This window comes from Parasteatoda tepidariorum, chromosome 4 (genome assembly GCF_982258835.1).
Source record: "Parasteatoda tepidariorum strain Cologne lab strain chromosome 4, Ptep-v5.0, whole genome shotgun sequence".
NCBI classification, from domain to species: domain Eukaryota; kingdom Metazoa; phylum Arthropoda; class Arachnida; order Araneae; family Theridiidae; genus Parasteatoda; species Parasteatoda tepidariorum.
Window position 1 is genome coordinate 122,678,285 of NC_141758.1, and position 25,185 is coordinate 122,703,469.

The 25,185-nt window shown below is 30.5% G+C and overlaps 1 long non-coding RNA gene across 6 annotated transcripts in view; it reads left to right on the forward strand.

Moving 5' to 3' along the window:
* Positions 1 to 25,185, forward strand: part of LOC107442806 (uncharacterized) — a 194,239-nt gene that overhangs the window by 113,839 nt on the left and 55,215 nt on the right. For all 6 annotated transcript variants that reach the window (XR_015433401.1, XR_015433400.1, XR_015433396.1 and 3 more), the window contains 2 exons: positions 13,999 to 14,172; positions 24,474 to 24,556. This is a non-coding gene — a long non-coding RNA (uncharacterized LOC107442806). The remainder of the gene's footprint in view (positions 1 to 13,998; positions 14,173 to 24,473; positions 24,557 to 25,185) is intronic.

Sequence of the window (25,185 nt, forward strand, 5' to 3'; positions counted from 1 at the left end):
TTCAAAATGAACACTTTGTTTTTTAGAACTATTAGACAACACACGTGAGGCTTCTCTACATTCTACCTCTTTTCTAATAAATGAAATTAGTTCATCAATGTCAAAATCTACACTTGATTTTCTATTTTTATTATAATCTAAATTTAAATCCTCTGGTAGCTTTTGTAAAATAACAGGACAGAGTAAATTACCATAGCTACCTTTTGTTATATTCATTGATTGCAAACTGCGAATGTGGATTTCACATTCGTCATAGAACTTACGTAGAGCTTTAATATCATATGAATTTCTTACAGAATTAATTGATAAAAGTTTATTCATATGACTACTAATAATTAAATCTTGCCTACCAAATCTTTCGGTAAGCAACTCCAACTAGAAGAATCATAATTACTTTCAGTTAATGAGAATTCAGAAATTGCACTCAAAGCAACTCCCCCTAAATACATCTTAAGATAATTAAATTTATCAATTTTTTTAAGACTCTCATTACTATGTATAGCTATGTTGTAGCTATTCCAGAAATTGTGCCACTCACAAGCATCACCAAAAAATTTGTTTATCTCCAATTTAGGTAATTTAACGTTAGCAACATGCGAGATATTTCCATAAGTTATATTTTCTTGTAAATTATTGTTACCACTATTAACCGTTACTTCCTGTCTTGTAGTCTGGCATTTCAGTAAATATCTTTCAATTTTGCCTTTATAAGCCACTACTCGATCTTGATACTCTTGACTTTGTATAATTTCACTCTCTAATTCATCGCTTTTATCAAAATAATTTTCAATTTTCAAATCAAGATCCTTTAAAGTTCCGTTTTTTTCAACTAACTGATTTAGTGAATCATACAAGGTCTCATCAGGAAGTATTTCTAATAACAATTTGTCAATTTTATTTATTAATTTTGTAATCAGCTGTCTGATTACAACTCGTTTGGACTTTAATTTTTCAAAATCATCCATTATAAACAGCTCGCACGTTACTATAATAAATACAATACAATTAATACAATAAAATATCAAAATAAATTACCGACTTAAGGGAGACCAAAACAAAACAAATGTTAACTCATATTTCATGCAGGTGGCCTATTTTTCGGCCGGTGTAGCACCATAACTCGAATTCAACAATAATTACACAAATTGAAATGATTCAAATTATTTTATTCCACTGTGGTTCAGTAGGTTAAATCTAAACTGAAACTTAAGAAGTGCAGAAAAAAAATAATAAAAAAAATTGTTTGTGCTCAGCTCCATCTGGTATTATAAATCCTCAACAAGTATAGACGTCTTAAAGATATCTATGATAGACGTAATATGGCTAATACAAGCGGTGGGCTTTAGCAGACATCTACGAAACAACCATCAAGAAACGTATCTTAGAAGATTTCTCGTAGTCGAAATTTAGACGTGGATTGAACCGAAATTAATAGCTTGATGAATGTACACATTTAATTACCACCATTTACATTTATTTATAATTTATACATAATGTGTTTTAGTTAAATTTGGCTTCTATTATTTATGATGCGTACTGCAAAAACAAACAATATAAAGAAAAGCAATTCTAAAATTAAGAATGATAATTAATGTTGCTAATTACAATTTAAAAACTGAAAAATTTAATATTGCTTTTAAATATTGATCAATATTAAGACAGTATAAGCCCTCGACTAACCTGCTGAAAAATATAGTGGCCACAACAGTTTTTTGTAAACATTTGATAAATTAAAGCAAAGGATTACAGGATACAGTCGTACTTTCTGATGAGCTTACATGTCTGCACATCTGCAACTATAAATAAATAAAGGCTTGTGTGCACATTTCAAAAGAACACCCATTGGCCATTAAAGGACAAGAAACTAGAGATGGAATCCAACCCCCTAACTTAATACTTCAGATTATTTATCAGGTTAAACGTGAAGACGCATGAAGTATTGCCATGATTTATTCATTCGTACATACATATATGCAGGCTGGTGCGCTCAATACAAATTAATATTTCTTTTGAACTCCAAAAAATCAGATGGTACAGAATAAGGAAGCACGGACCCAAAGATTATGTCTAGATTTGAACCCAATATTTCGATTTCCACTCGGCTAATCATTTTTTCAAGTAATAATTTTTATGTCAACATTTTTTAAGTAAGCATTTTTGGAGTAAACATTTTGCTTAATCACTTTTTACGTAAACACCCTTTACGTAATCACTTTTACGTAATAATTTTTTACTTAATCATTTTTCATGTAATCACTCTCTTGCTTTCACTATCTTGCGTTTTTGCGTTCGAGCATCCACCAAGACTAGGTTACAACGAAAATGTTAGAAATTTTTTTTTAAATGTCTGAATTTTTTTTCCCAAAACAAAATTAAAAAAAAAATCGTTAATCTTTCCACCCAAAAAATATGACCAAAAGGAGTTTCAGCTTATTTTGACCTAGAAAACACGATTAAATTTTTACTCTAAACAATAGCCTTGTTTTTAATAGTTATTCCATCCGCTAAAAAAATACGGAAATAGTATTTAATTTTATTTTTAACCAAGAAACTACGAATTAGAATTTTCCCTTAGATTTTTTAGAAAATTGTTAACCAACCAATTTTTTTGTTAACCTGTCAGACAAAAATCAAAAATTTATTGAGAATTTAATCCATCTCTTTTGAGTTACCCTCTTTCTAATTGTTCTTGCGAATTTTCGAACTTGTGAGCTTTGAAATACTTATTATATATTGTATATTGTAATACTTATTATATACTATATATTATTATATATTATATTTGATTTCTGATTGTTTTTCTTGCAATTTTAGATTTATTTTTGTAAGAGAGAAGAAAAAAATTCTGTAATGGCAACTAAAATTCGACTATTTGCAATTAAGGTCGATGCGAGATAACTATGTCTACTATTTTAACAAAAAATAACTATAAATTACAATTAACAGAAAAAAGGACAACTTTAAAAGAAATATTAATTTAAAGAAAATATTATTGCCAAACTAGTAAGTTGCGACATAATATCTATTAAACAAATTTGTATAAAATATCAGATTTTAAAAAAATAAAAATCATATGAAATGGCTAAGTAGCAATGGATAAATTCATAAAAAATGCACGGAAACGGATGTTAATTTGTATTAAAAGTTTCGTGAGCAATATCAAAAATTGATTATTAAGTTTTTTAATCGCGTGTCAAAATATCATATATCAGAATCTTATATTAAAAAAAACCGAAGCAGAACTAAACAAAGATCAGTAAACGACGTCGATTCATTAGTGAATGCCGCAAATAAAATGCGTCAGAATGTGCTTGCTCTATAATTCGAAATTCAGGTGTCTTAATCTCGTACAAAAAAAGTGAAAAACTAAGAGGAAATGTATTCCCAATGGAATAGTCGCTAAATTAAGCGTGTTAAAATGGGATTATTTTATAACTCGGAATTCGAGTATCGTAATACGTTGAAAATAGTGGAGTTTCAAAAAACAGGGTCGGAAAAAAAAGAGATTAAGACAACGTAGGTTTACGATCGAAACTTGATTTTCACACGTCAATATGTGATCATTCAAATTCAAAATTTACGTTTCGTAATAATATCGCATCGATATATAGGAAATTAAACTAAATATTGCAGAAATGGCCAACAACAACTAAGGACATTGGAAAACGTCGTTGATGGAATAACTATATTGAGGGTAAAAAAAAGGGATTACTTGAAAGGGACACTCCGACCTTGAACCAATTTTTGGTAATGGCCCAAAATAAGTACAAAAAAATTTTTGGTTTTGCAATGAAACTGTCTCGTAAAAGAAAGTGATAAATCAAATTCAAAATTCGATTATCATTACATTATATTCAAAATGTTGAAATTTCATAAGCCACATTGAAAAAACGATCAAAATTCCGCATGGATTTCTTGGGAATCTGTGTGAATACAGATTATTTTTCTTATATTGTGTGCATATATATATATATACAATGTGAGGGTAATAGAACAAAAATGTGCAAGTACAAAACGCATACAATCCATTGCCGTAAATCGCTTGAGCGCGAAACCCACGATACGATTGGAAACTAGATAGTCAGATGGAATTAGAGGCGCCTATGGCAGATCTCGTACTGGCGCCCTTCCTTAAATATTTATATTATCTTTCTTTTTTTTATACTATATGAAATAATTTAGCTAATTTTAGATACATAAATCGCAGGTTTAAGTTTTCCTTCAAATTAAAGCTAATTGTTGAATATAGTTAACAAATCAAATTATCCATCAAAACACATTTTGGCTAATTTTGAAGTTGGCAACCAAAAGTTTCAGATATTAACATTAGCCCAGTAGAGGAAATCAATAGACTATTCTAGCCAAACAAAAATGTTTGTGAACTAAACCCACCAAAGAAAAAATAGCCAAAATATCACATCGCGTCAAATTTATGATCCATTGTAGTTCTTCTTTAACCCACTTGCCAAAAAGAAGTTCTGTCTAAAGAAGTTTTAACTATAATATTATCAGGAAAACAAAACATTTAAATTTGCTTTAAAGCGTTTTCCAAATTAACACTAAACATACCTTAACTGGTCAAATAACCGTTTAAGAACTTTTACATCGAAAATGTGCTTATGATCTTATCGTTTTTGCACATTTGACTTCCTGACTTTTTCTAACAATTATATACAGTTAATAATCTACATAATTTTTTTATATTTTGTTTGTTTCGAATAATACTTGTTGTATATCTATTTCTACCACAACCGGTCATTTGACCGGGAGGACAATTTATTACTTTATGAGGTTATCGGATCAGAAATTACGATGTAATGCGTGTTCAACGTATTGCATTCGATGAGTTTCTGCAAAGACTGTTGCGTAGTTATTTCAATCAGAATGAGTGTGAATTCAAATTTCAAGAAAGTACCTAAAAATTTAAAAACCACTTATTAAAGTTCGCCTCAATTTTAACCTAATGTAGGGAATATCTAGCCCATTGAAAATCGTCGTAAGTTCGATCACTGATAAAAAGTTTTTGGCTGAAATAAGACAACAGTAAACAAGAAATAACAAATGAACATGCTACACATATCAACATCTGTAAGACTACCTAACAACAAAATAAATTCTGCACTATCATCTAGATTAGCTTGCCTTATATGTACAGTGCACACTAAAAACGAACCATTTTGAATAACTTTTGATGTAATGATCTTATTTTTACGTACAACGACTCTATCTAAATTTAGGTAGATTTTCATAATTGCGTTTAACGCTTCTTGTTTAAGACCTGTCCAAATGCACATGCACAGATCAACTTTTCTTTTGTTTACCAATTACGTGAGCATGCGCATTTGGTCTGACGAAGGAATTAACGGGATTTCTAGATTAGAGGGTCATTTTAGAAGTGAGGTGCTTGACTCTTGTAAGATGACAAAAATTGAAAATGTATCACGAACATCAACGGGAAAATGGCCGTCCGCGCGGACGTCGGATTCGAGAAATTTGCTGTCCGGGGGGAATTTTTGACCGCCGAGGACGGGCGGACGTGCGGTTTTTCGAGCCCTGGGTTAAATGGAACAAAATTTACTAAATGAAATCAACTGTTCAAATGATTCACTTAGTTTCTTCAGAATTCCAATTTTCCAAATGTTGAAGGGATGGGAAGAGACCTTTTCTTAAATTTCAATTTTTAATTTTCCTTTATGACACGAACGTAATATTTTAGTTCTATAAATTCTCCATTATGATAAGCATATGACTGATTAAAGTGTACGCATTTCCAATAAAGTTAATGAAGTGTTATTAGTTCTTTGAAGCAGAAATTGTATTAAACATGTCTTACTTTTTCATTATATTGCATAAAAGTCAAAACAATTGAAAATACAGGGTGTTTATAAAGTCCCGGACCCATTTTGATGTTTAATAACTCATAAAATAATAAAGATGGATTAAAATTAATAACATAAATGGTTAGATAGACTCAAATAGTTTCATGACCCTTGTCAATGAACTTCCACGTGTGTTTTCTTCGTGGCACGGAGAATATCAAGTCGATAGTCAATTTCACGCCAGGTAGCGGCAAGCATGTCGGCATGCACAGAGGCTATTGCGGTTGTAATTCTGGCTTTTAGGTTATCAATGTTCGACACGATCCTCCTGTAAACATTGTCCTTTATAAATCCCCAAAGAAAAAAGTCCAGTGGCGTTATATCAGGTGATCTGGGTGGTCAAGGAATTGGACCTCCTCGCCCAATCCATCTTCCTGGAAAATGGTCATTCAAAGAACTACGAACGAAAACTTCGTATTTCCACAACTAGAAAAGCTTCAGACACATGTCTCTTTGCAACAAGATGGTGCACCACCTCATTGGGGTATCATCGTTCGTAGTTCTTTGAATGGCCATTTTCCAGGAAGATGGATTGGGCGGGGAGATCCAATTCGCCGACATGGATGCAGACATGCTTGCAGCTACCTAGCGTGAAATTGACTATCGACTTGATATTTTCCGTGCCACGAAGGGGGCACGCGTGGAAGTTTATTGACAAGGGTCATGGAACTTTTTGAGTCTATCTAACCATTTATGTTATTAATTTTAATCTATCTTTATTATTTTATGAGTTATTAAACATCAGAATGGGTCCTGGACTTTATAAACAGAATTGAATTGTATTATAGTTAGAATTTTGATCATTCTTGGTTATGAAATTGAGAATGTCAATTTTTTTTGTTGCTGTAAAGGTAAAATTCTTGCAACGCGGCTCACTTCTAAATTTAAAAATTTACACTTATTAAAAATTTATTACATCTAAGAAATAGTAATTCATCATTGAAGTTTCCTTAATTAACAAAATCAATTATTAAATTTTTGACTATAAATAAAAAAAATTAAAACTACTTTTTGGATTATGTATTTCAGTATAGATTTCAGATTATTTTAGATTTTTAGTAAATATTAGACTGATTTTAGGATTTATTATACCAAAATATATTTTTACTTGCAATCAATGTGTCAAAAGTATATAAAAGAAAAACTGGCTCACCTACGTCAAACTTTAAGGAATTGTGCGTTGGTAGGCTAACAAACTAAGTTCGTTATTTTATGTAATTCTTTTTATTCATTGAAAGCTTTTTTACACGTAGTTTCCGGATTTAAAAAGTTTTTGTATTTAAAGATTAGACTAATAAAGTCACTTAAAATTTAATTTAAAAACTTTCAAAAAAATTTTAAGCTAAATTTTGAGACTAGGTTCAATAGAACCAAATTTAAAGAATTTATTTAACTGCTCAAATGTTTCTCTTAGTTGCTTCAGAATTTTCCAAATACTAATGCGGAGGGCAGAGATCTTTTTAAAACCATTATTAAATATCATTCCTAATTTTCCAATTTTACGGATAATTTAAAAAATCAAATTTTGGAAATATGACTGAAAATTTCGTATTTGGCTTTTATAGTTTAGTATAAAGTGACGATTTTTCAGTAACTATTGAATTGTTTTTAGAATTAAAAATATATTTTGACTTGTAATTAGAGATCTTGAAAAAATATATAAGAAATACTGGCGTCTGATCTGCGTCGGTTAAAGAATTTTTCTCATTGTGTACTAGTATGTTAAACTAAATTTTGTTATTTTATGTAATTCTTCTTATTCATTGAAAGCTCTTTATACACCTGGTTACCACATCTAAACAGTTTTTGTATTTAAAAATTAGACTAGTAAAGTTTTTTAGAGCATTTTTAAAACTTTCAAAATCAAAAAAAAAAAAAAAATTGTTTAACATTTTGAGAGTAAGTTCAATAGAACAAAATTTTCTGAATAAAATAAACTGTCCAAATGGTTCACTTAGTTTCGTCAGAATTCTAGTTTTCCAAATGCTGAAAGACTTTGTCAAAACCATTATTAAATCTTAATCTTCCATTATTACACGAACGTAATATTCTAGCTATACAAATTCTCCATTATGCTAAGCAATCTCGACAAAGATAATTTTCTACTGACAAAAGTGTACACACTAACAATGAAGTTTTCTGAACTGCTTTATATCCTCGAAATACAATTCTATTAAAACAGCAAATAGTTCCCATTGCGCTGAAGATTTTATAGCTTTCAAAGCTTTTGATTATTACACAAACGCAGATCTTTGTGAAAGTACTAATTCCTTAATTGAAATTCTTATTTCCTTAGTTAAAACTATAAAAAAATAAATTCGAAAACTGTAACGGAAAATTTTATTAATTTATATGAAGATCTTATGACTGAATACTCCAGGGGCCAGAGCTTTAAATGACTAAAAAAAATGCGATTTTTATTTAGAAATATGTATAGAGCTGAAACTCTTAAGAAATGTGAGTTTAATTCATATTGCTAGGATTTAATACATTTTAGCGGGACTGAAATCTCAAGATGAAAAGATTTCATGCAGATTTTTTTTTTTAGAATTAAGCCATTCCGACTTTTTAAATGTAAGCATTGAATAGAAGAATGTGTGAAAGTTTCCACATTTCTAATCAGTATTTTTTTATTACCTAAAATATACTGAGTTGGTAATTAAGATCACACTTTTGCTTTTTTGAAATGTTTAAAATGGGGATATTATGTGTGACGGTTTCATCTGATACCAATCTTCATGAAAAACCTGGTTTAAGGCCGGGATATCCTGGTCGGTAGGGCGCCGGGACCATGTCCGAGAGTTCGTGTGTTCGCCGGCCGAAGACTCCCCGTGTAGTAAATGGTGACTGATGCACGTTAAATCTGCCGAGTCAGAATGTTCACCATGTTCTCATAACAAATTATACCTCTGAGGGTACAGACCTGGCGATGGATCGTCCTCTGATTCAGGTCAAAATGACAATCTGGGGATGAATGAATGGATGTATGAATTGGTCCGCCCTATAAACGGGTGTGACGTATGGTGTGGCAGAAGTAGAATTCCTGGTCATAGGTGCTTTTGGAAAACAAGAACAATCGCACGCCTCTGCCTTAACAGGCATACGACAGAATCGAATGATTCCATTTTTGTCTTAACTCCTTATTAACGGGTAATTTGTAATCTAAAACATTAGGTCCATTCTTACAAAAACTTTTACATTTCGGTACTGTACATGTATAAATACAATATTATTTATATAATGATATAGCATAACCGATGGAAAAAACGAAGTTCAATAACAAATATTTAAAATTGTCGGTTAACAACTACTGTTTGTGACGTCGATTAAAGACTTTGGAGATCTCAATGGTCTTATTTCGCAATGGTTCGGATCCGGAGTTTTTTTTTGTTTTTTTTTGTTTAAGCTTAAATTTTATTTTATAACCGTCGTTGAACAGCCAACCCAACTTTATGGATTTACGACTACTAATGTTCAACTCTGTAGCCTTGTAATTTTTAGCCCAATCCAGAAGACAAGGAACTCCTGGATCGAGTATTGGGAGAAATTTGTCTTCGGGATGGAGCTACCCCGCATTCGCGTTACATGGAGAAGAAGACAGCAAGAACCTCCCACTATTAGCCAGATGGCAAAGGGACTCTAACCCATGATCCGTCTACCACTGAGGATATTTCACGTCAGCATTGTGGTCGGTGGAAGCCGGATGCGGGATTCGTATCGACTGGAATTCGAACCAGGTTCGCCTTATTGGAAAGCGAACGCTCTATCCCCTGAGCCATCGCGGCTCTTTAAGCATAAATTCGTGAAATATCCAAAACATAAACGCGTTTTTTGATAATGCACGTGCACATTTTCAGGGGATAAGGCGTTTGCCTTCCAATATTGTGAACCTGGTTCGAATCCCAACTGTGACTAGTCGATACAAATTTCGCACCTAGCTCGCACCGATTACAGTGCTTGACGTAAAATGTCCTCAGCGGTATACGGATCATTGGCCCCCATATTCGTCAGGCTAACCGTGGGAACTTTTCTTCTTCATGATGCACCAATGAGGGTTAGTTGCATCAAAAAAACCTCTACGAAGGTAAATTTCTCCAAATACGTGATACAGGAGTTCCCTTCGGTTCAAAATTACGGGTAATAGTGTACCCTACCAGGGGAAATAATTATAGGCTTATTAGGGGTACACAATGTTGCCCTATAGGTTACTACGTAAGTATATATATATATATATATATATATATATATATATATATATATATATATATATATATATATATATATATATATATATATATATATATATATATATATATATATATATATATAAAAGTGTGTTAAATAGCGTTAAAATGATGAAATTCCAAGCCAATATTTTGTATTACAACATGGCCCTATATCTCCCCTTAATATTTAAATTGGACCACGTATTATATTACCGGGTACTAGCGTACCCTACAAAAGGAAATAATTATAGGTTTAATAGGGGGCCCACAAAGTGGCGCTATAAGTTACTATGTAAGTATATATAATAGTTTGCCCCATACAAGATTGCTAGAGGCGACAATTTGAGACTCACCAGTCACAGCCCCGTGTTCAAGGAGAACGGAACACTCACTACAAGTTTTGATGAAACTATTTCTGTAATTATGTCACATCATTTTCCAAATACTTGTGATATTCCATGTGAACCACTGATCAGAGGTAATAATGATCCCCCTTTCTCTGAAATTGAATTAGAATCAGTGATCGGAGACCTAAAATCTAATAAAGCACCGGGCCCTGATGGCCTCCCCAACGAGGTTTTTAGGGAAATTTTCATTACTGATAGGGCCTGGCTATTGCGTGTTTTTAATATATGCCTTGAGTTAAACTCTTTCCCAGTGGCTTGGAAATGTGCCAGAGTCACCCTGATTCCAAAATCCGACAGAGACAAAAGTTTGCCCGCTTCATATAGACCCATTTCTCTACTCCCGGTCTGGGGTAAAATATTAGACAAATTACTAACTAGGAGACTTGCTTACTTTCTTGAAAACAATCAACACTTAAGTCCTAATCAATTTGGCTTCCGGACCGGGAGAGGGACTGATGACGCTCTTTTGGAGGTTGTCAAATTTATTGAAGAAGCGCGGCTGGATAATAAACATAGTGTTGGGGTGGCTCTGGACATTGACAATGCATTTAATAACGCTAACTGGGCAACCTTGAAATCTGAAATTAACAGTTTAGGACTTCCAGATAATTTGGTTAAAATTATTTTTGGCTTCCTTAGCCAGAGAGTGGTCACTTTTATTGACGAGGAGGGCAAGTGCATTTTTAGGCAATCCATTTTTATGGGAGTGCCACAGGGCTCATCACTTGGACCGGTGCTGTGGCTGATATACATTAACTCGGTTTTTAGCTATTTTAATTGTATTGATTTTAATGTTTTCCACGATTTTAATCTAAATGATTGCCGCATAATAGCATTCGCGGATGATTTATTGCTTTTACTGAGACACCCAATTTTATATCGCTTCGATCAGGTGGCCACCTACTGCCTTGCTGAACTCTCAGCCTGGGCAGAGAGTAATAATCTTAAATTTAGCGATACCAAAACGAAATGCATAACTTTTCCAAAAAATAGAAAAAGAATTGGCAGACAACCAATTATTAAAATGAGTCCAAATCATAAATATTCAGTTAAAAAAGTACAAGAACTTAAATATCTCGGTGTTGTACTCGACCCAGGTTTGACCTGGATCTCACATCTAAACCAGGTCAAAGAGAGAGTCAGCAACTTTAATAACTTAATTAAAAGGGTGGCCAGGGCAACTTGGGGCCTAAAACCCTCTATCCTTAAGTTGATCTACCTGCGGGCTACGGAGCGAATCATTTTATACGCCGCCAGTGTCTGGTACCACAATACTGTTAAAATCAACGAAAAACTTAAATCCATACAGAGAATCTCACTCATTAACATCACTAAGGCCTATTCCACAACCAGCACGGAGGCCCTCCAGATACTGGCGGGGGTGAAACCTATCCATCTTAAGATTTTGGAGGACACTTGCATTAAAAGACTTAAGTGGAATTGGAGACTTAACGATTTTGACTTAGAGATGCAGCAGATTCTCCTCACAGCACATATGGATGATCCACCAACTAGGATTCACCCATCAAAACTTATTTCCGTTCCCTACGGTAGATCACTCCCAACAAACAGTGGCCTTGAAATTTTTACTGATGGATCAAGGATGGAGGTTGCCGACTCCGCTACTGATACCACAGAATATAGAACTGGCTTCGGCATTGTTACTAAAATGCACGGTACTTTAATCGAGGCAACCTCCACCAGGATCTCAAACAATAGTAGTGTTTACATGGCAGAATTGGTGGCAATTAATAATGCTTTTCTCTGGCTCTCTAAAAAAGAATATCCAGACGCCACTATCTATACTGATTCGCTTTCCTCGTTGCAAGCCTTACAAAACCCAGTATCAAGCTCAAAAATTGTTGAAAACACTAAACAATTATGGCGATCCAATATACTCTGCAATTGGGTTAAAGCTCATATAGGTACTCAAGGCAACGAGGAGGCGGATCGAGCAGCTAAGAAAGCAACCGATCTCTGCCGGGTTGCCCTTGAGGTCCCAAGCTCCATCGCCCAAATTAAAACTCAGGTTAAATTATATAGCATGAAGCGCTGGGGGCTGGAATGGCGGAGTTCCGAGAAAGGGAGACAGACATTCAAATTTTTTAAAGACCCGAAATTAAATAGACTACAAGCAAACTTCTATCTCAATCAATTTTTAACAGGCCACGGAGTGTTTGGAGAACACCAATATAAATTATTCCACAAAACTCCAGAATGCAATTACTGTGGTGAATATCAATCTATTGATCACTTGTTAATAAATTGTTCTCATTTCCAGACAATCCGGGGCAATAACTTTAAGAATATTGGCCAACATCAATGCTATGCTAACCTGACTTGTAGAAATATCATAAAAAAGATTATTAAACAAACTTTAGAGGATGTATTGGGGGACGGTCTTTAATGTCTCGGAACTTGTTTCTTCCAGCTTGGGTGTCTCATTTTTTTTACTACATATGTCTTTTATAAACTATTCTTCTTTTACTTGCTCCAATTTTATTGTTATTTACTTTTGTACTATTTAATTGGTTTTAATGGTAATGCTTTTAATTGTTTTACAATATTGTTCTCTTGTAATTTTTGCACGTTTATCTTTTAAATTGCTCTTTTAAATTATTCTTTTAATTGACACTTTTAATATATTGCTGTTTTAATGTTTAGCACCTTACATGATTTTAGCTGTTCTACGCCCGCCATGTTCATGGGCTGTTGCCATGTCTGATGTGTATTTTATGTAATTTATGTTTCTACTGTTCTCTGGATATTTTTTTTTTTGGATTTTAATAAACATTTACCCGTATGCCCTAAATAAGGGCGGGTCGGGGTAAATTCTTCCATATATAATAGTTTGTTGAATTGTGTTAAAATAATCACATTTCAATTCGTAGACTTGTTAAATCTCAAATATACATATAGAAAAATTCCCGGCGTGTAAAAAAAATCTCTAACTTCAAGTATTTGTAACCGTTTATATTCCGGAAAAATAAATCACGAGACCTTTAATTTGAGTTAAAAAGAAAGATTGAATTTGACGAAATTTGTAATGCAAAATGCATTAAATTTTACAATTTTTGTTAATAATTTATATATACAGTACAGAACCCGTTATCCGGAAATCAGAAAACCGGAAAACCAAAATACCGGAACGAAATTCGATAAATTTTTCCGCCATTTTTTGAAAAAAAAGTTTTTTTCCTCATACGATTTTAGGATTTTTCTTTCTATTTTGAAAGATATTTTCCTTACCATTATTTTGGAAATAATCATTAGTGTATTACTTCATCGTTTTTTCTTCTTTTTAAGATTATTTCCAAATTCCACATTTTTTTTTTAGTTGGGTTTAACTATAAAAAACGGCTTTTTCTAGTGATTCAGAAAACCGGAAAAATCAGTTATCCGGAATAGCGATGGTCCCGATCGTTCCGGATAATCGGTTCTCTACTGTATATAAATTATTAACAAAGCTCCTCACACTTTTTTCAGTTCCCAAATGTTTGGTGATGGACATTACTTCAAATTCCGGAGTCTGCACTTGATTCCCACTTTGATGGATCTATTGCTATGACATCATCTGCTGGATGGAATTTCTCTGAGAGGACGCACCTGAGCAGAAGCCGAGCAGAGTGAGCGCTGCAACTAGCAAAGAAAAACAATGAGGCAAGTATTTACAATAACAACTTTTATTGCACCTTTCTGTACAGGAACAATGAACCGAATTCTTACTTTATTACATTAAAAGGAAATAGAATTTATTATCAACTACAGTACCTATATTACAACACAACTTCAAAAGAGATAAATGGAACTTTTCATAAATTTTATATCTTCTTAAACTAGAAACACCATAGAAATGACGAGGGGGGGGGGAACTTGTACTAAAATGGAACCTTTTGTTCGTATCAATAATTTAATTTAACAATCTGATTGCTCTGTCAAATATATGAAGTCTTGATAATGCATAAGTCCTTAAGGATTTTGTTAATATGCATTTTCAATAAGAAATATGATTAATTCAGCTTTTACATCTAATATTGTTAATAAACTGCTCGTGTAAAATAATTTATAAACCAATATGCAAAACATATTTAAAAAAATTTTTTTTAGAGATCAGTAAAGGCGTAATCTTTAGAGCAAATGATTTTTTAAACCTTTTTTCAAACTTGTTTTATCATCAAGTTCATGAAATTTCAAAAATAAAATTCTTAGACTTTTCTAGAATTCTAGACTACATTTTATCTATATATGGTAATATTTCGTCAGAAAAAAATGATCTAGTTCTTATTATTTGATGTTTTAACGGATTTTGAGAGTGGAAAAACACGCAACTAAAGGAAGACATTGTGTAAACTATCGAATTGCGACGTCTTTAAAAGGACTTATTTTAATACATGCTTATAAAAATAATAAAATAAAATTATATAATAATAAAAAAAAATTTTATTCGCAATTCAATATTTAGTTAAAGTTCCCTGCAAAAAAATCAACAGTAACATTTTCTGTTATGTTAAATATAATAAATAACTTTATAAGTCAATTTGATAATTACTTAGGATTTCCTAAGTTTATGAAATGCAACTGAAATTTAGTTTCATAAATTATAACTATTTCAACAAATTTTTATTATTTTTTAGAGCATAAGCTATTATATTTTATCCATGAATTTTATAAATTCAAATTATTAACGAAAAACTTTTAACAATATATAAACTTTACTTTCCAAAAATATTTTGAAAAAGCCATAGTAACTTAAAAAAAAGAAGATAATATTAAGGGTAATTTTAAACCAAAAAATGAAAATTTCTTGTTTGGAGAATTTTTTTTTTTTGCCTCTGAAGAATCAATTCTCTGTGAAGAAAAATAAATAAAAATGTAAAATCAATGTTTGAAAGCCCAAACCTTCTGAAAGACGAATTTGTTTTTCTTGGTCATTCTAGACTTAAGTTATTACAAATTGACTGCAGATAAATAATTTTTATCAATGACAAGTTTAACTACATTTTGCAAAAAGTTATTTTCTGAAAAAGACTTCATAATAAAAAGGTCACTTGAAACATGATTTTAACCAAGACTTCATGAATCCTGTAATATATTAAAGAAGCACATTCAATAAAAAAAGAGATCAATAAAGAACTTTATCTTTATAAAATAAAGCAAAATCATACTTTTTTTTTAAATGAAAGAAAAAGAAAAAAGCATTAATTTAAATGAACAAATTTCTCATGAATTCAGATTATGTCCGGATACAATTCTTTAATAAATTTTATATATAAGTTAAAAAAGATATTTCAATCAAATAGCAACACTTCAGTTTTTTTCCCATTCCCTTATTTACATAAGTTGAAATAAATTTGTAAAGAAAAAAATATTTAAACGCAAAGCACAGGAAAATAAAATTTATGACAAAACAAATCAACAAAAATGAGTACAACAAAAATACACAAGACTGAAATTGCAAATAAGTCAGATTTAATTTAAACGTACTCCTCAAAAATGTGTATATTAATAATGGGCAGTACATTGCTAAAATCAGGCATGTAAAATTAAATTCTTTGTGTTATGCTTCAGTGCCTTTAAACATTCAGAAATTCAATATTGAACATTTTAATAAGTAATTTAATTGAAGAGTTGTATGAGAAAATAAACAAAAATGTTAAACTAAAACAAACTGAAAAATATTATGAGAAATATATTACTTTTGTAATAATAATATGATTAATAATAATAAAGATTACTAAATAATAATCATTATATTGTAATCATTATTATTTATCATATTATATTATTTTCTAAATGATAATTCTTATATAAATGATAACTATTATATAACATAATATAAATGATCACTATAATAATAAATGATATAATGAATGATTGTTTTTAATAAAAGAGTTAACAGGCTTAAGTTTTTTTTTTGGAATCAAATGAAATAAAGACATTTTTTGAAATTTTCATAAAACTCAAAAATAATATCGAAAGTAGAACTTTTTTACACTTCACACAAAATACAAGATCACTAGGTGTATTTATACATAAAATCGATTATTTAAAAAATATTTTAATTTTCCTTTAATTCTGTTGTGTCAAGTAAGTCATCTGCACCTTTATAGAAACAATTTACAATAACCAACTATGATTTATCCCTGTTTGTAAAGTATTGCTAAAACAACACTAAAGTTTAACATTAACAAAAATTATAGAACTTCATAATTTTTTTTAAATAACTGGTTAAAACATTACAAACATGAAATCTACGTACAAATAAACATGTTAGCATGAAACACTAATTAAAAGCAAATAAAAGCTGTTAAAAAAACTTCTAATTGGGTATGATTTTTTTGAAAATTAACCTTTAATGTACAAAATAAACTTTATCAAGCTTATGAGCTTATTTTCAGAAATATGTTGCATTAACTACAAGATTTAAAAAGCTTTAAACATGCTAGTAATATTTTGAGACCATCATATTTTGTCTTCAATATTAATGTATATTTAAATTAAAATGTTAGAAAAATTGAGCATAATTCTTTTTTTTTACTAATTATTTAGACACAAATTACAACATAAGTATGCCACAACTTAAATAAAAAGCATTAATAAATATGCAAAATAATAAAAAACATAAGATCACACAATCTTAATAACTGATCACACAACTGAAATAAAATAACTTTTACTTAAAATAAAAAAAAACCTTTTTCCTTGGCAGTAAATATTATTAAAAATTAAGCGTACCTTATATAATAAAATTTATCTCCAAAAATACCTCATAGTTGGTTAAATGCATTGAATACATTTTACACATAAAATAATTAACCTTAAAAAATGTTTTATGGGTAAAATAGTGTTTGTATTTAGTTTAATTAATGCAATGACATCAAAATTAATTAAATAAATAAAAATAATATATACTTTGTCAATTAAAAATAAATACTAAGACCTGCACTTTTTATGTAACTGTCAAAAATAATTGTTATAAAAATTTTTTTAAAAATTAAGCACATGATAAAGATGTTTGCAAAAGAGCAAAGCACATAACAAGTTTTTAGCAACAGTTATCAAATTTCTACAGACACTGACACTCTTTATCATTATCTTTAAAAATTAAGTACACAATTTTTTGCCACACATTCATTGTAAATATTTAAATAAAATGCCTTACGACTGTATGAAGGCTAGTAATTGATCAGATTTTAATTGGAATTAATATATAATAGTACTTTTTCATTCATTTTAATCTAATATAAAAAAAGAAAGTTTAATTGGAAAATTTTCAAAATTAGGTATGTTATAAACTCTGATTATCATGATCGTTTTAATAGAATAATTTTTAAAACAATTTTTACTTTATTTAAATTATTCAACTCCAAAATTAACCTAATAAATTAGAATCAGATTAGGAACAGTCATTATTTTATTGAAACTTAGCGACCAGGAAATAAAATTATTTTCACATATTTTTGGCAAAAACAAAATAACTTTTGAAATACAATGGGAAGACACTTCAAAATGCAATGATAAATAATAGAGTAGAACCCGAATTATACAACACCCAGGGGACTAGGGGTGTGTTGGAAAATTGAAATCCTTTTTTTGACCTTTTTATGTCAATTTTATAAGTGTGAGTAAAATTACTCAAAGCAATCAGCAATGATAATATAATCCCTTATCAGGCATGGGAGTAGGAAAAAAACAAAAAGTTTAAAAATACCTATCAATTCAAATAATGAAAACACAATAAAAAAGCATGTGAAACTATTTTTTACAAAAAGCAAATATTTAAATTATTTAGATACTTGTTTAAAGTTTTTTTTTTTTTTTACTTTATCTACAAATTGAGAGTCTAACAAAAGTTTTTCTTAAAAATAAATCATGATTAACAGAGCTGCCAACATGGATAGGAAAAAATCCAGTAGATTTTATGAAATAACATACATTTCATGATAATTATGGCATTATGTACTAAATATTTTACACATAGGGAATTTTAGGGATCTTTAACGTCATCAAAATAGAAACACTATAATATTGCCCAACTAGGATTGACATTAGATGAACTTAAAATGCTATGTATTATGTTTACACACAATTTTGAATAGTAGTAGGCATTTAGTTCCTCAAAGAAAATTAAAAGTCTTTTAATTGAAAAAGGGAGTTCAGAATAAATAAAATAACAGTACTTCTTAATACGAAAAAAGTTTTAAATTGATTATTATAAATGAGGCTCGCCTCATAATGTATCAGTAATACATATTTAAATATTCAAGCAAGCAGCAATCAGTGCAAAAATGCTATTTTAATAGGGAACTTACTTTTAGGAAACTTACTCAATTTTAGGGAATTGTACAAAAACCAGGAGAATTTTTTTTAAACCAGTAGACAAGGAGAAACTGGCCAAAATCCAGTAGACTACTAGAAAATACAGGAGAGTTGGCAGCAGAGAATAAAAATAAGGAGAGTAAAATCATATTAGAGTAAAATAGCAAAATAATGTAGAAATATTATTTAAAAAAATCAATAGTTAATATAGCATTTTCTCTCTTCTAAAATTTAGAAACTTTGAATAATCCTATGTCTGTCTTACCCGCATTTTTTTTTCTGTCATAAATAAAATAATCCTATGACACAATAGCATTAAAAAATAAGTCATTCTCAAATTTTTTTGGTCATTTCCTAGGAGTTTTTCAGAATTGTGATCATGATAGTAATTAATGAGTTTAATGACTAAAAAGAAACAATACATCAGCTAGAATGCAATATAGTTTAACAAGCGTTGAAAGAGGTGTTGGATAACTGAGGGTCTACTGTATTATGCATATAAATGAAATATATTTGTCAATAATTTATAATGAGTTTTTAACTTTTAATTAAGTAATAAACAAATAGAACAACATGACATGCAAAACACAAATACTAAAAACCAGCTTGCTGAAAAATTGATTCACGAATTCTTAAAGATCAAGAATTTCTTTTGATCATTTAACAATGAATTATATGTGTTTTTAAATTGATTATAATTAGGGTTGCAAGTTTGTCGTCAAATTTCACATAAAATTTAGAAATTTCCGAGGAATACAATTATAAGCATGTAAAAGAACAGAAAAAATTGTTCGATTTAATTTAATTTAGTTTTATGTAACGTTAAATTTATTCATATAAATATTGCAAATTGCAAAATTATTCTTTATGTTTTTTCTTTCTTCAAATATTTGTTTGCTAACATTTCTATACGTTTTTTGGTGGAAATTTTTTATAAATTTCACAGTCCTGGCCATATAGCTTGTGTTACCTCCTCACTCAGTTAATTGTCATTTCAATTCATTTTTGGTAAAGTAAGAGCTTATTGCACTATTTGGAGGGCATGTTGCTTTTATTAATTGACAATTGAAAAGATAGTAAGCAACAGAAAAGATAGTAAGCTTAATAAGATTTGGACTATCTCTGAACTATTTTCATGTGAAATTGCTATTGATCTATTTTCCTAAACATTTTATCAATAAAAAATTATCAATTTTAAAGCTGCAGAGAAGTAGTAATAGTTGTTAGAATTAGTGTTGTTGAATTAGAATGAGGTGAAAAAACTTCTCTGTTTAAACAATTTTTGCAAAAATCACAGCACTTCAAAAAATTTCTGGATTTAAGAATAATAAATCATGGAAATGAGCATGAAAATTCATTCCCTGACAAACTTGCAACCCTAATTATAACACATATTACTTCAATGACTTTTTCATGACTAGTAATTGACTAGTCTACTATAATAAATCAGAATAAGATTAAAAATAAAAACTAACGGGAAACATAACACAATTGAAAAACTGTTAACAAAAATATGTAAATACAAAGTTATATGTAAATACAAGTTGAATTCAGAGAATAAACAAAATCAAAATAGTTACTAGAATCGCATTTCAATCTACTACAATATAATTTTTCTTAAAAAATAAAATGAGATTCTATAAAAAGAGATGATTAGAGTAAAACACATACAAAGATATCCCAAAATAGATTGCAATTTACTTGTCTGTACTGCTTATAAAATATTAAAACAAGAATTTGAATAAAATACAGGGATGTTATTCACCAATTAATAACTGTATAATATAAATAACAATTTAATAACTACATAGAGCAGGGTTTCTTAACCTGTGGTTCATGAACCCCTAAGGGGTCCATGAGTCATATTTTGGGGGTCCGCTAACTACTCCAAATTTTTAAAACGTTTGGAGGCCTACCCATTGCTTGTAAAGAGATCTATGGCAGCTATAATTCCGTTTGCTACGGTGTATCTTTGCAAAGCGGGATTTTCCACACTCATGACAATAAAAACAAAACATCGAAATCGATTGAATGTTGAACATGATATGCGCGTTGCTTTGTCAAAATCTATCCCCCAATTCAATTTGTTAATTAAGGAAAAGCAGCAGCAACCTTAACATTAAAAATTTTAATTTAAAAAATTTTGTATGCTATTAAAATAATAAAATTAAATGCTTTCTAATAATTGATGTTTTTTGCAATTACTTTTTCCACAGGGGGGTCGTCCGTGACTTCTTAAAAAATTTTAAAAGGGGTCCATTATACCAAAAAGGTTAAGAAACACTGATCTAAACGGTTTGAGAGGGGAATTTATTTTTAAAATTTATTCGAATTCTCAGGAACTATTCGTACGATTTCGCTGTCTTTCGGTATTTTTTCGATTGGTTATTTAAAATTAAATTCTTTAAAAAGATGTAAAAAGTTTGGAAAGCATATATTTAAAAAATTTTTTTTGTCTATTATGAAATAAAATAATTAAAAATAATAAATACTTACTAAAAGCTATTTTTTGTATGGTATTATCTTTTGATAAACGAATTTTATAATTGCGTTTAAAACTTTTCAATTCGCTTAAAAAGTCCTCGCGTGATGGCAAATAATGCAAAAAAGTCTAAATAACATTTAAGTGTCCAAACTTTGGACAGCTCTCCTGACAAAACTATTGGAACCATATTACCCAGATTGCGATTGAGACTACCACCTATATTTTGTGGATCCGAAATCCGAATCCCCCGAAAAAAATTTAAGTTTATTCAGAGAAAGTACGATATGTGTCTGCTTTCGTAGCTTAAAATGTTTTCTGCATTAATTAATTAGCATATTAGTATTTACTCCCTCGAACCATTAAGATTGAGTACTAGAACGTGAGGATCCAATCATCAGATAAAAAGTTATTCAAATTAGTTCGGTTCTTTTTTTCGCACTGTAAATTGATGAACCGTTTATTTTAATGGAAGAAAAGATATTTTCTTACTAATTTTTGATATACTACAATTGAAATAAAAAAGCAATTTTGAATTAATTTTTAAAATAAGAATATTAAACGCTTCACAAAATTGCACGTATTCGAAATTTTTTTTCATTTATCATTTTTTTAATAAATATGCGCCGTCGATAAAGTCATGAAAAGTTTAAATTGTTAACAGAAAAAATTCGAGAAAAACTCTTTAGAATAACAAACTGACTCATGCAAACATGAAAAAACATTGCGTAATTATTTCTCATTTTTAATAAGCCTATTTTTTTTTCATTCAAAAATATTTTGGACATGGTTGTAAATGAAATTCTCCAACAAAATTCGTCTCGTAAACGTCGTGAAATAGTGACTATATTTCAAAAATAGTTCGTAGTCACTGCATTTAAAAAAGTAATTGTAGTTAATTACATTTGTAATACAGTAGTCATAGTTGTATGTAGTTAACTACAATAGCAATGCAGTTTTTCAGACTACTGCCAACGCCTCAAAATAGTTCTGTCTGAACAAGTTTCAACCGATTTATGATCTGAAAAGAAAATTTTATTTAACCGCCTTATAATTTTGCCCTTAAAAATAAGATTTCTGGCCGCTGCTTTCAACTGATACGAACCAAAAGGATCAAGTACAGGACTGTGTACCAGCCTTATTAATTAACCTCCTTATGTTAGAACAACAAAAAGTTTCGCTAGATATGGTGGGGAAAAAAAGTTTTAACTCATTTTTAAGCAAACAACCACGTGCTTATATTTTTAGTCAAAAATAGACCATTACTGGAGAATCAGTTTGCCAAATATTTTTATCTCAAAAGCAAAAAAATTGTTGCGGCCAAAACATCTTGTATCCAACTTCTGATAAATTATGATAATTCAGAATTTTGATTTGAAGGAAAATTTAAAACTATTTCACGGTATATTAGCTCATCGAAGAAAATTTTTATTTTGCTCAATTTTTCATCAGTTTACCTTCAGAAGTAAATAACATTTGTAAGAATTTTTAACCGAATTTTTGAACTATAAGTAAGAGAACATATATTTTATAACCGTCGTTGAACAGCCGACCCAATTTCATGGGTTTACGACTACTTACGTTCAACTCCGTAGCCTTGTAATTTTGAACCAATCCAGAAGACAAGGAAACTCCTGGATCAGTACCCCCAGAGGTATTGATTTGTTATGGGAACATGGAGGACTTTGAGACTCGACAGATTTAACGTGCATCAGTCACCATTTACTACACGGGCAGTCTTCGGCCGGCGAGGATCGAACCCACGACCTCTTGGACTTGGGCCCAGCGCCCTACCGACCAGGCTATCCCGGCCAATAGGCGAACTATATTAAAAAAATCGGCATTTGGCATCTGAAAATCTATCTTACTGCAAAAGAAAATCCACACAAACCTGTATGCCAGCTTGTTTTTGCATGCCTACCTTTAACCCTTTCTCTGTTGGTATCGCATCTCGGCCTTTTTGTGGCCGTATGGTAGACTTCTCATGCCATGTGAGGAAGAAAAAAAAATTACATCATTGAAATTGAATTCGTCGCTACCTACTCGATTCTTTAAATCCTGTGATTACTTTTGTATTTCTGAATATTGCTAAGAGATGGCGCAACTAGTCCCACTTTCGTCACAATTTTCGCATTGAGATTTTCCGCCTTGAATTGAAATCAAAATCAATTTGTACTTTCTGCAATTTAGCTTTCATTAATGTTACCGTTGCATGTCAAAATAGTTATGATGTATTCGGAGAGTGAATCCAATGACAGTGAATTTATTATCTCTCTATCCGAAGATGATAGTTCTGAAAAAAGTATTTACAAAAGTATTTTTTACCTAAGTTTAATAACTATTTCTTGAAGATCATACACACTTTAAAGCAATAGAGTTAATAAATATGTTATCACATTGAATTTTTTATAAAGATAAAACAGGGAAAACTGGAGATCAGTTGTTGGGACGCCAACAATACGTCATGTTAAAAACTGCTTGAGAACAAATGTTTTGCATTTGTGAAGTTAGGATATTAATTTTCAGCAATAAAAAAAATGCTTATTTTAGGTCTGAAATTTGAAAAAAATCCGACAACCAACCACATGCATGCAGCGTAAGTGAAAGATAAACCGATAAGCTATGCTTATGTTTAATGATAATTTATTTTAAATGATTAGCCTATCGTGAAATTTAAAAAAAAAAAATAATTAAGCAAGGCAATCACAGTCCGCTTTTTCAAAACACGTGAAATACTTACTTAAACCATCTCTTTTACAGTCGTTCTATTGAAAGAACTCCCCTCGCCATTCGTCTGGAGCAGAGACGGTGACGAACTATTTCAAGTTGGAGTGTTGGGTCAATATTTAAGATAGGTTTGGTGAGAGAAAGGGAATCAGGGGAGAAAAGCACCCTCTTGTGATAAACTTTTTCTGCTATTTTTCTGGTTTCCATAGCAGTAGACGGCTTTAAACTTAGTCCTAAGGTGATTTTTTAAATAGACAAACTATAAGTTATTGTCTCATTCCTCCCTGTTCTCGTAATCTTTTGCACCTTGCACACATTCGTTTTGTAAAATATAAGTGTCACTATTTTTTGAATAAATTTTTATTGTAATTTATTATTTGAAATGTCGATTACCACGTTTATTCTCTTATAATTTTCTTTGTAATTTTTACAGAACAAGATGTGGCCTTCTTTCCTGATAGAGTTGAGTCCTGATGACGTTGATTCAGGTGTATAATGTGATACACCATAATTCAGGTACGAATTTCATTCTCATGTTCCATTCATTTTAAGATCTCCCAGTGCCGACCAAATATTTAGTTCAATTTTCACTTCTCAATAAGGAATAAAAAATACTAAGAGGTTCCGCCCCCTGCTCGCTAACGCTCGCCAACCCCCGAGAATTGCTACGCAATCCTATGTAGTTCACGCCGTGAACCATGGCTCGCTGCGCTCGCTCGCCAATGAACACAATGTTCTAGCACAAAGACATAGTATATTATCATCAAAGACATAGTATTTTATCATCAAAGACATAGTATTGTACTTATGTAGAAGAATTCTATCAATGTTCTTATTGGCTTTTAAAAAAGTATATTAGCTATTTAGATTATACATGGTGAAAAAATCAAAACATTAGCTAAATGAGAAACATATTAGCAAAATAAGTTATCAAATATTGCAGTTGCTCACCTAAATTCAACTAAATGTGTATAATAAATTAGTTAATGCTAGAAATTCTGAAAGTTTTAGAAAAAAATTTTATTATTTAAAAATATAAACTTTAAACCCTAACTTTTCCTTGTGAGATAATAACCCTCAAAAAGTCTTTCATTTTCAAGAACACAAAAATTTGTTTTATCGCCAAATGAAATATTTTTTGGTGA